The 8,784-nt window shown below is 35.1% G+C and overlaps 2 pseudogenes; one reads left to right on the top strand and one right to left on the bottom strand.

Moving 5' to 3' along the window:
- The window catches only part of LOC146917961 (F-box/kelch-repeat protein At3g06240-like), a 99,107-nt pseudogene that overhangs the window by 34,221 nt on the left and 56,102 nt on the right, over positions 1–8,784 (bottom strand).
- On the top strand, positions 2,761–4,338 carry LOC146917965 (F-box/kelch-repeat protein At3g06240-like; annotated as a pseudogene).

The raw sequence follows: 8,784 nt of genomic DNA, 5'->3' as shown, positions 1-8,784 counted from the left end.
GCCGATGGGTGGAGTGTGATGTGAGATGCTTGGTCGCCGCCGATGGATGGGGGAGAGGGTTGGCGGTGGTGATGATGATAAGAGGAAGAAGAAGAAACGCAAGCTTGTTTTGAGAAAGAAGAAACGCGTGTGTTGTGTTTCAAGGAGTGAGAATTGATCAACGGCTGATATGCTAACCCCCTTAATTACAACGATCTAACGGCCGGGATAGATTGGAGCCAAAAAAGTAGGTTTAGGGGTTGAGAATTAGGGTAAGAATGTTTGCTAGGATTAGATATAAAAGATGAGAATAAGAAGTAACATTAAAAGGAAATAATTAATCATAAAATCTGATAAAGTAACATAATAGAAAACACAGTGGCATCAAGTAACACATAAGAAATGCAAGTGAATTCAATGTTCCCAATTCATCTTCAAGCTCATTTTGTAACACATAAGAAATGTAAAATAATTAGATTTACAACAGAGTGAAAGACAAAGGCATATGGCTAAAGATAAAGAAAACAACAAATCACAATGTCTTGTGAGAAAAAATAAATATAAATGACATTCATATTTTCAATCTATAAACACAAAGAGTAAAGAGGAAAGCACGGTTGTTAAAGGTTACCATCAATCCATATATTGGTGTGTTTGAAAATAAAAATTACACATGACTATAAAGTATCAATCAATTTATTAACATTATAATACATAATTGTAAAATCTGTGTAAATATCAATTCACATCCAAACAAACCAAATATATAATGGAATAACAAAGTTAGAAAAAGTTACATGAACAATATCATCATAGATGTTGATTTAGGATCAATTATATACAGTAGCATCTTCATTCCCTAATTAGAGACGTCATATTCAAATTCAAACAATATTCTTAAATCACATATTTAAAAAGGGGGTTAAAAACAATTTCTTACATGTAAATCCTTTAAGAACTCAATGAACACTATATTCGTAATCGTAACCCACGTCCAACAATTGGGCTTCTACATCGAACAATCACCGTTCTCCCATCCATCAGATTTTGCATTCAAAGAAATGGACTAAACTATCACTCCTCATTCGCACCCGCTTCACTGTGTTGCCAGCTGCCACATCAAAGGATCTGACCTAAGCTTCAATCAATGCTTTCACAGATATAGGGAGAGACAACTCACCGTGGCAATAGAAAATGATGATATGTGTTTGTTGTGACGATACGATGTCGTAAACAGTGGCGGGGGAGTCAACGACGGCAAGGGTCGTGCCGGAACCGAGAGAGATGAAAGGAGAAAGACGACAGTGAGAGTGGAAAAGACCCGGAAGAAATTGAAACTTTCTTCATGTATGTATGCTTCGTTGACAGAGGGAGAGAGCGAGTGAGAGAGAGATAGGTGTATTGGAATATCTATGCTTTCTCCGTCAAAACAATGTTAAACAACCACAATAGCAACCCACACAAAAACATAGAGCCCAAACAATCCTTAATCAAACACGGATGTGCGATAGAGGACGAAGGCGTTCCGATGACGAATCCAGAGAACCTGGTGAAAGGAGAGATACACGACAAACCAACGCAAAAGAAGGAGGAACAGAGATGGCTGAGGCGGAGTGGTTTTCGGTGAATGGTAGTGTGCAAAAGTGTTGTTGGAATCAGAGATGGCTGCGGCCGATGGGTGGAGTGTGATGTGAGATGCTTGGTCGCCGCCGATGGATGGGGGAGAGGGTTGGTGGTGGTGATGATGATAAGAGGAAGAAGAAGAAACGCAAGCTTGTTTTGAGAAAGAAGAAACGCGTGTGTTGTGTTTCAAGGAGTGAGAATTGATCAACGGCTGATATGCTAACCCCCTTAATTACAACGATCTAACGGCCGGGATAGATTGGAGCCAAAAAAGTAGGTTTAGGGGTTGAGAATTAGGGTAAGAATGTTTGCTAGGATTAGATATAAAAGATGAGAATAAGAAGTAACATTAAAAGGAAATAATTAATCATAAAATCTGATAAAGTAACATAATAGAAAACACAGTGGCATCAAGTAACACATAAGAAATGCAAGTGAATTCAATGTTCCCAATTCATCTTCAAGCTCATTTTGTAACACATAAGAAATGTAAAATAATTAGATTTACAACAGAGTGAAAGACAAAGGCATATGGCTAAAGATAAAGAAAACAACAAATCACAATGTCTTGTGAGAAAAAATAAATATAAATGACATTCATATTTTCAATCTATAAACACAGAGTAAAGAGGAAAGCACGGTTGTTAAAGGTTACCATCAATCCATATATTGGTGTGTTTGAAAATAAAAAGGAAATAAAAGATGGTGACAAGCACTATCTGATACTCACACACAACCCGATTACCAAAAAATTAATGTTATAATTCAGATGAAAATACTCAGTCTAATAACATTGACTCTGTTAGTTAAACTTTTTTTTTTTTTGTTTACAATTGTTTTTTCTTTTTAATAATTTTTTATTGTTTATACAAAAATCTAATCTAATCTTTTTTTTTCGGGTGTTAAAATAAAATAGATAACTAATCAAAATATAAAATATCAGTACGTAGTAAATAACCGCCTCATATAGATTAGATTTGGAGTAAAAAAAATAGATTTGGAGTAAAAATTAATTTCGTTTTTCTATATAAGCTGATAGCGTAAATAGAAAACGAGAAATCATTTGAAAACCCTAATTGCATGTTACTCCAACGCTACCGTGGAGTTTGACAGTGTTCTTCGCATCAGAGGTTATTGCTCGCTACGATGATGAAATCGATGGATTCTCTTTCAACTGAAAAGGTTAGCAATCATATTCATAATGATATTGGACTTTCCATTCTCTCGAAATTGCCTCTAAAATCTTTGAAGAGATTTAGATCCGCAAGTAAATCATGGTCATGCTTATTTGAAAACCCTATTTTCATGAACATGTATCGCAATAGTTTCATATCTGATGCTTACGAGGACGATGGTTCATGTCTCCTCCTACAACAGACTCTAGATCTGCAACGTCCATTTGATGATCTTCGAGTGTTGTATTTGCTTTCTGGTGAGAGGTTTGAGAATAAAGTCAAGTTAGGTTCGCCACCTCCTTTTAAAGAGCGTAAAAACTCTGGTTTTATATTAGGTTCCGTTATTAACGGAATTGTTTGTCTTTACCGTAGTTGGACAGATGTTGTATTATGGAATCCAACTATCGACGAATTTAAGGTCCTTCCTAAAAGCCCTGCTGAGTTAGAGCCCAGGGTACGTTATGAGTTTGCTCGATATATGCTTCATGGATTTGGTTATGACAATGTTAGAGATATGACTATAAGGTCATTCGACATGTACATTATTATTTACATCTATCTGACTATGAAATTGAAAGTGATGGTCACTTTAAACGTGATGCATTAAGTTTGCAAACTAGCGTGTCACGTGACGATGTGTGGGAGATATACAGCCTAAGAAGCAACTCTTGGAGGAAACTTGATTTGGATATGCCTTGTGGTATGAGGATTAATGTAGGTGTCTATGTGTATTTGAATGGAGTGTGTCATTGGTGGGATGCCGATGATTATGATAATGACGCATATTTGGTGTCCTTTGACTTAAGCAAGGAGGTGTTTTGTAAAACACTCATACCCTTAGCTTTGATTGATAATTTAGATTCTGGATGTGAGATTAGATGGAAGATGAGACACTTGACGGTGTTAAATGACAACATTGCTTTGATCTCATATTATGACAAATCGGCTGCTTTTCACATATCAATTTTGGGTGAACTTGGTGTGAAGGAGTCTTGGACTAAACTCTTCATTCTTGGGCCTTTTCCTGGCGTTGATCATCCTATTGGAGTGGGAAATAATGGTGATTTATTCTTCAGAAGAGATGATGACGAACTGGTTTGGCTTAACCTGAGAACTCAGAAGATGGAGGAGCTTGGTATCAAAGGCAGTAGGCATTTTTGTCAGGTAGTCATTTACAAGGAAAGCCATCTTCCTATTGGAGGAATAAATGGTTAATTATTTTCTTTTTTATTCTCAGATTTCACCCTAGAGGTTTATGGCAATTGTTATTAGGTTTTTACCTTGTATGCTAATTGGCTTGTCAATTGCGCATATCATAGTTAGTTTCAAGACAAGTTATAAACGGTCGATTGATGATATGAATCTTGGTTTATGGATTTCAGTTTGATATCCTGGGAACTTGATAAGCTAATAAGCCTCATTCCAGGATTCTGTCATGCTTAATCTAACTCTATCTTTTTACTTATTGTTTGTAAAATTCAACTGTGTTGAAGTTAAGATTTCTCAACATATCTAAGAAGGATCGTTCATAGTATAGGGTAGCTGTCCTTCACCTCCATAGGGTAGGATTCCTCAACATGTATAAGGAGGAATTTGTTTTCCCCCCCTAATAACTGAGTTTTCTCAAGGTTTGCTAATTCTGAGATTTAGGTGTGATATTGTAATTAGGTAGCATATATGTATTGTTGAGTGTTTGGCTCAAATTGAAAGAATCTATAAACAAGCTTAAATATTAATTGAGTTAGTAAGATAATGTCTGATGTACCACAATTCAGTTGGTTAAGTTAGAAACTCTTGTGGATGAATCCAGGTATTAGACAAGATGAAATTCTTGTGGATCAATTATAACCTAATTAGAAGATCCTCTGGTATGTCATAATTGAAAGTAAACCTAGTTTTGATCATGATATAAATTATGACATTTCCATAATCTGTCATCTGGAAGGTGACCTAAGTTAAATGCATTTGTATGTATTTAGCTTAAATAGGTTTTAAGTCCCCTAATTTACATTAGTATTAGTGGTGTATTGTTTAGAAGATCCTTATTTTTTTCATGTAACACACAGAGACACATACATATACACATACATGATCACTCACGCACACACATACTAGCTTATCTAAGATAGACCTTGATATTATGGATTTCCAATCTGCTATATTCTGGACTTGAACAGTACCGTGACACACTAACGAATCAAAGATAGACTTCGATATCATATTGGATATTTTTTTTTTCGATATCATATTGTAATCTGCTATATTCTGGATTCGACATCATATTTTAGATTTCCGTAGGCGGTTGTCTTTTTTTTTTTGCTCTTCTTTTCTGTTTTTTCGCTTTTTTGTTTTTTCTTCGAGGGTTTTGGCTTAGTCCCTCCTCTTGTATTTTTCCCCCTTTTTTTTAATAAAATTTGAGATTGGTGGTATAGGATGAGAGTTCATCGAGGTGCCAATCTAGTTGGGATGTCGTTGCTTCTCCTATATGCATGTCCTCTCTCCTGGTTTAGCGGGAAGAAAAAAAAATTATACGTGCTATTCGTATTGAAATTTGAGGATAATTTTGGAAGGAGAAAAAGTCAACCCAAAAGAGACAAAATAAGAAATTTTATAAATATAGATATTGATAATATTTTTCCTATTGTAGTGGAATATTTCCTATTTTAATAAGATTTAATTTTTTTAAATAAAATTGTACATAATATAATTAAAAGATAAAATTTGTATTTACTATATATAAAGAAAACAACCCCTTTCAACACTTTTGGGTTGGATTTTTCTTTCCATCAATTTTCAATACAAATAACTTATGTAACAAATAGATAAGAATAAATTTAAATATTAAAAAAAATATAACAAACAAGATATGAGTATATATATGTAAGTAAAAATAAATATGTTTGGTCTTTTTCCTTTATTATCTAAAAAGTGTAATAAACTAAATGAGTACTTTATACTTACTTTTTCATTATCCCAATTATACTCTTAAACAACTTTTTAGATTATATTTTTTTGTTATATTATTGACGTCATTGAAATAGATAATCATGGTTAGTTTGATTTGTTATAATATGAACACAAAAATCATTAATATTTTTACTTTTAATCAAAATCAAAATTTCATACAAAAAACATAGCTCATAATTTTCAAATGTTAGCGCAATAAAAAGAGCGGAAAGACGGGTACTCACGTTCCCGTCTTTTCGCCAGTAATAAATTAAATATTTTAACTAAAATGTAAAATAGTTAATGAAAAAGTCAATCCAAAATCATGTATTTTTAAGTCCATATTTTTTTTTTGAAGTAAGTCCATTTTCTATATGTATTTTTAATGTATCTAATGATTCGCTTCAAGGCAGTCATGTGTTGCGTTTTTGGATCATGCATAAAAAGGCATACCTGCTGAACGGCATAAGAGATGTCAGGTAGTGTGAAAGTAAGATATTGCAGTGCACCAACAATACTTCTATATTCAGAGGGATCATGATATGGGTTGCATGAGGTTCCACTAAGTTTCGCTTTTGTATCCACTAGAGTAGAAACTGGTTTGCAGGAGGACATGGCAGCTCTCTCAATGATTTCTTCGGCGTATTTATATTGAGAAAGAAACATACCACCTGAGTGTCTTGTAACTGAGATACCTAGGAAATAACTGAGAGGACCTAAATCTTTCGTAGCAAATTCGGAATTCAGTTTAGACATGATAGACCGGCGAAGAGTGTCGGATGATGCGGTGAGAATGATGTCATCCACATAAAGAAGAATATAGGCAGTGTCATCTCCACGGTGGTAGATGAATAAGGAGTGATCACATACACTATGAGAGAAACCCAAAGTAGCAACAAAGTCAGTGAATCGTTGGTACCAAGCACGAGGCGCCTGTTTGAGACCATAGAGAGACTTCTTCAGCAAACACACATAATCAGGGTGTTGAGGATCATGAAAACCGGGAGGCTGGTACATGTACACAGTTTCATTAAGGTTCCCATGTAGGAATGCATTTTTAACATCTAACTGATGCAAACACCATGATTTTGAAAGAGCAATACTTAGAATCGTCCTTATAGTTGCAGGTTTAACTACTGGACTGAAAGTTTCACCATAATCAACATCAATCTGCTGATTGGAACCATTTCCAACTAACTGAGCCTTGTACCTCTCAAAAGAACCGTCAGCTTTCTTCTTATGCTTGAAAATCCATAAACTTTGAATAATATTAGCATTAGAAGGACGTGGCACTAAATCCCACGTCTTATTATCAATAAGAGCATCATATTCGTCTTTCATGGCCATTCTCCAATTATGATCCTATAATGCATTAATAGGATTGGTAGGCAAAGGAGAAATTTGGTTTGAACTAGAGGTGTGGAGATTAAGTACTTGACGAGGCTTGAAGATGCCGTGTTGTGCTCGAGTTGTCATTTGAGGAGAGGGTGAAGGGTTGGTAAAAATAGGATTAGGTGTAGGTATTTGATGGGGAGATGCCGTGTTAGACATAATGGTGAGTTGTGAAGGAGAAGTTTGTATTTGTGGAGATGGAGGTAATATTGGTTGGTGTGTGGTCGTATTGATGGAAAATGGTGTGGTGAGTGGTGTTGCCGTGATGGTGGGACGCTGGTTGTGCGAGTTAGGTTCATTTGTAGGAAGGTTTGATGTAGGTTGAAATAAATGATAAGGAAATGGTCTATCACTTGTATCCAAAAAATTATAGCATGAGGACTCGGAAGTATTGGAATTTGAGAAAGGAAAAGTGTTTTCGTCAAATATGACGTGTCTTGAAATGATGATTTTACGACTTGACAACTCAAAACATTTGTAACCTCTATGATTAGATGGATATCCTAAAAATACACATGGTGTTGATCTTGCTTGAAGTTTATTTCTTGTAGTGGAAGGGATGAGGGGAAAACATAGACAGCCAAAAACTTTAAGATGAGAGTAGGATGGAGATTTTTTGTAGAGAATTGTGGTTGGTGTTTGAAGAGCTAGTTTCTTGGTGGGTAGGATGTTTAAGAGATAAGTAGCCATTTGAAGTGCGTGATGCCAAAAAGAAGATGGCAGTGACGCGTGAGCAAGGAGAGTGCGAATGATATTATTGATAGTGCGAATTTTTCGCTCGGCTTTTCCATTTTGAGGTGATGTGTGTGGACATGAAAATCTGAATATCATTCCATTTTGCTTACAAAATTGATGAAAATGAGAGTTGTCATACTCCTTTCCGTTATCACATTGAAAACATTTAATATCTTTTTCAAATTGTGTTTTAATGTGATTACGAAATTGGAGAAAAATGGAGTGAGCTTGTGATTTATTTATTAGAGGAAACGTCCACAAAAAATCCGTAAAATCATCAAGAAATAAAATATAGTAGCGATGACCACCAGAACTAAGAGTTGGTGATGTCCATATATCACTATGCACAATATCAAAAGGTAATAAGGTAGATGACAATGACTCATAAAAGGGTAATTTTATTTGTTTTCCAAGTTGACAAGACTGACAAAAGAAATTGTTCCGAAACTTATTACATAAGATAGAATTGTTTCGATGAAGAGAACTCAAAATAGATACTCCCGGATGTCGTAAACGATTATTCCATATTTCATTGGATAAAGCAGCAAAGGTAGATGGTGTTGCGCTTGGATAGTGTGGTCTTGTGGTTAGAGGATAAATATCACCCAAGCTATTACATCTCATTAAGGGCATCCCTGTCTGAAAATCCTTCACAGAAAAACCAAACAGGTCAAATTCAACAGAAACTTCATTGTCAATGGTAAATTTTCTCACAGAAACAAGATTTTTGATCAGTTTGGGTGCATGAAATACATTGTTTAAGGTTAAGGGATATTGAGGATTCTGTACTAATGCATTACCACAACCAATAACAGGAATATTATGACCACTACCGATAATAATATTGTTGCTAATATTGGAATAAGACGTAAGATTACCTCCATTTGCTGTCATGTGGGATTAGCTCTGGTGTCCACATACCACTGTTCGTCAG

The sequence above is a fragment of the Medicago sativa genome, chromosome 6, assembly GCF_051527215.1.
Source record: "Medicago sativa cultivar Bolivia chromosome 6, Bolivia_mono, whole genome shotgun sequence".
Classification (NCBI taxonomy): domain Eukaryota; kingdom Viridiplantae; phylum Streptophyta; class Magnoliopsida; order Fabales; family Fabaceae; genus Medicago; species Medicago sativa.
The sequence above is the reverse complement of the archived record's forward strand: the minus strand, read 5'-3'. Positions and strand labels throughout refer to the sequence as shown.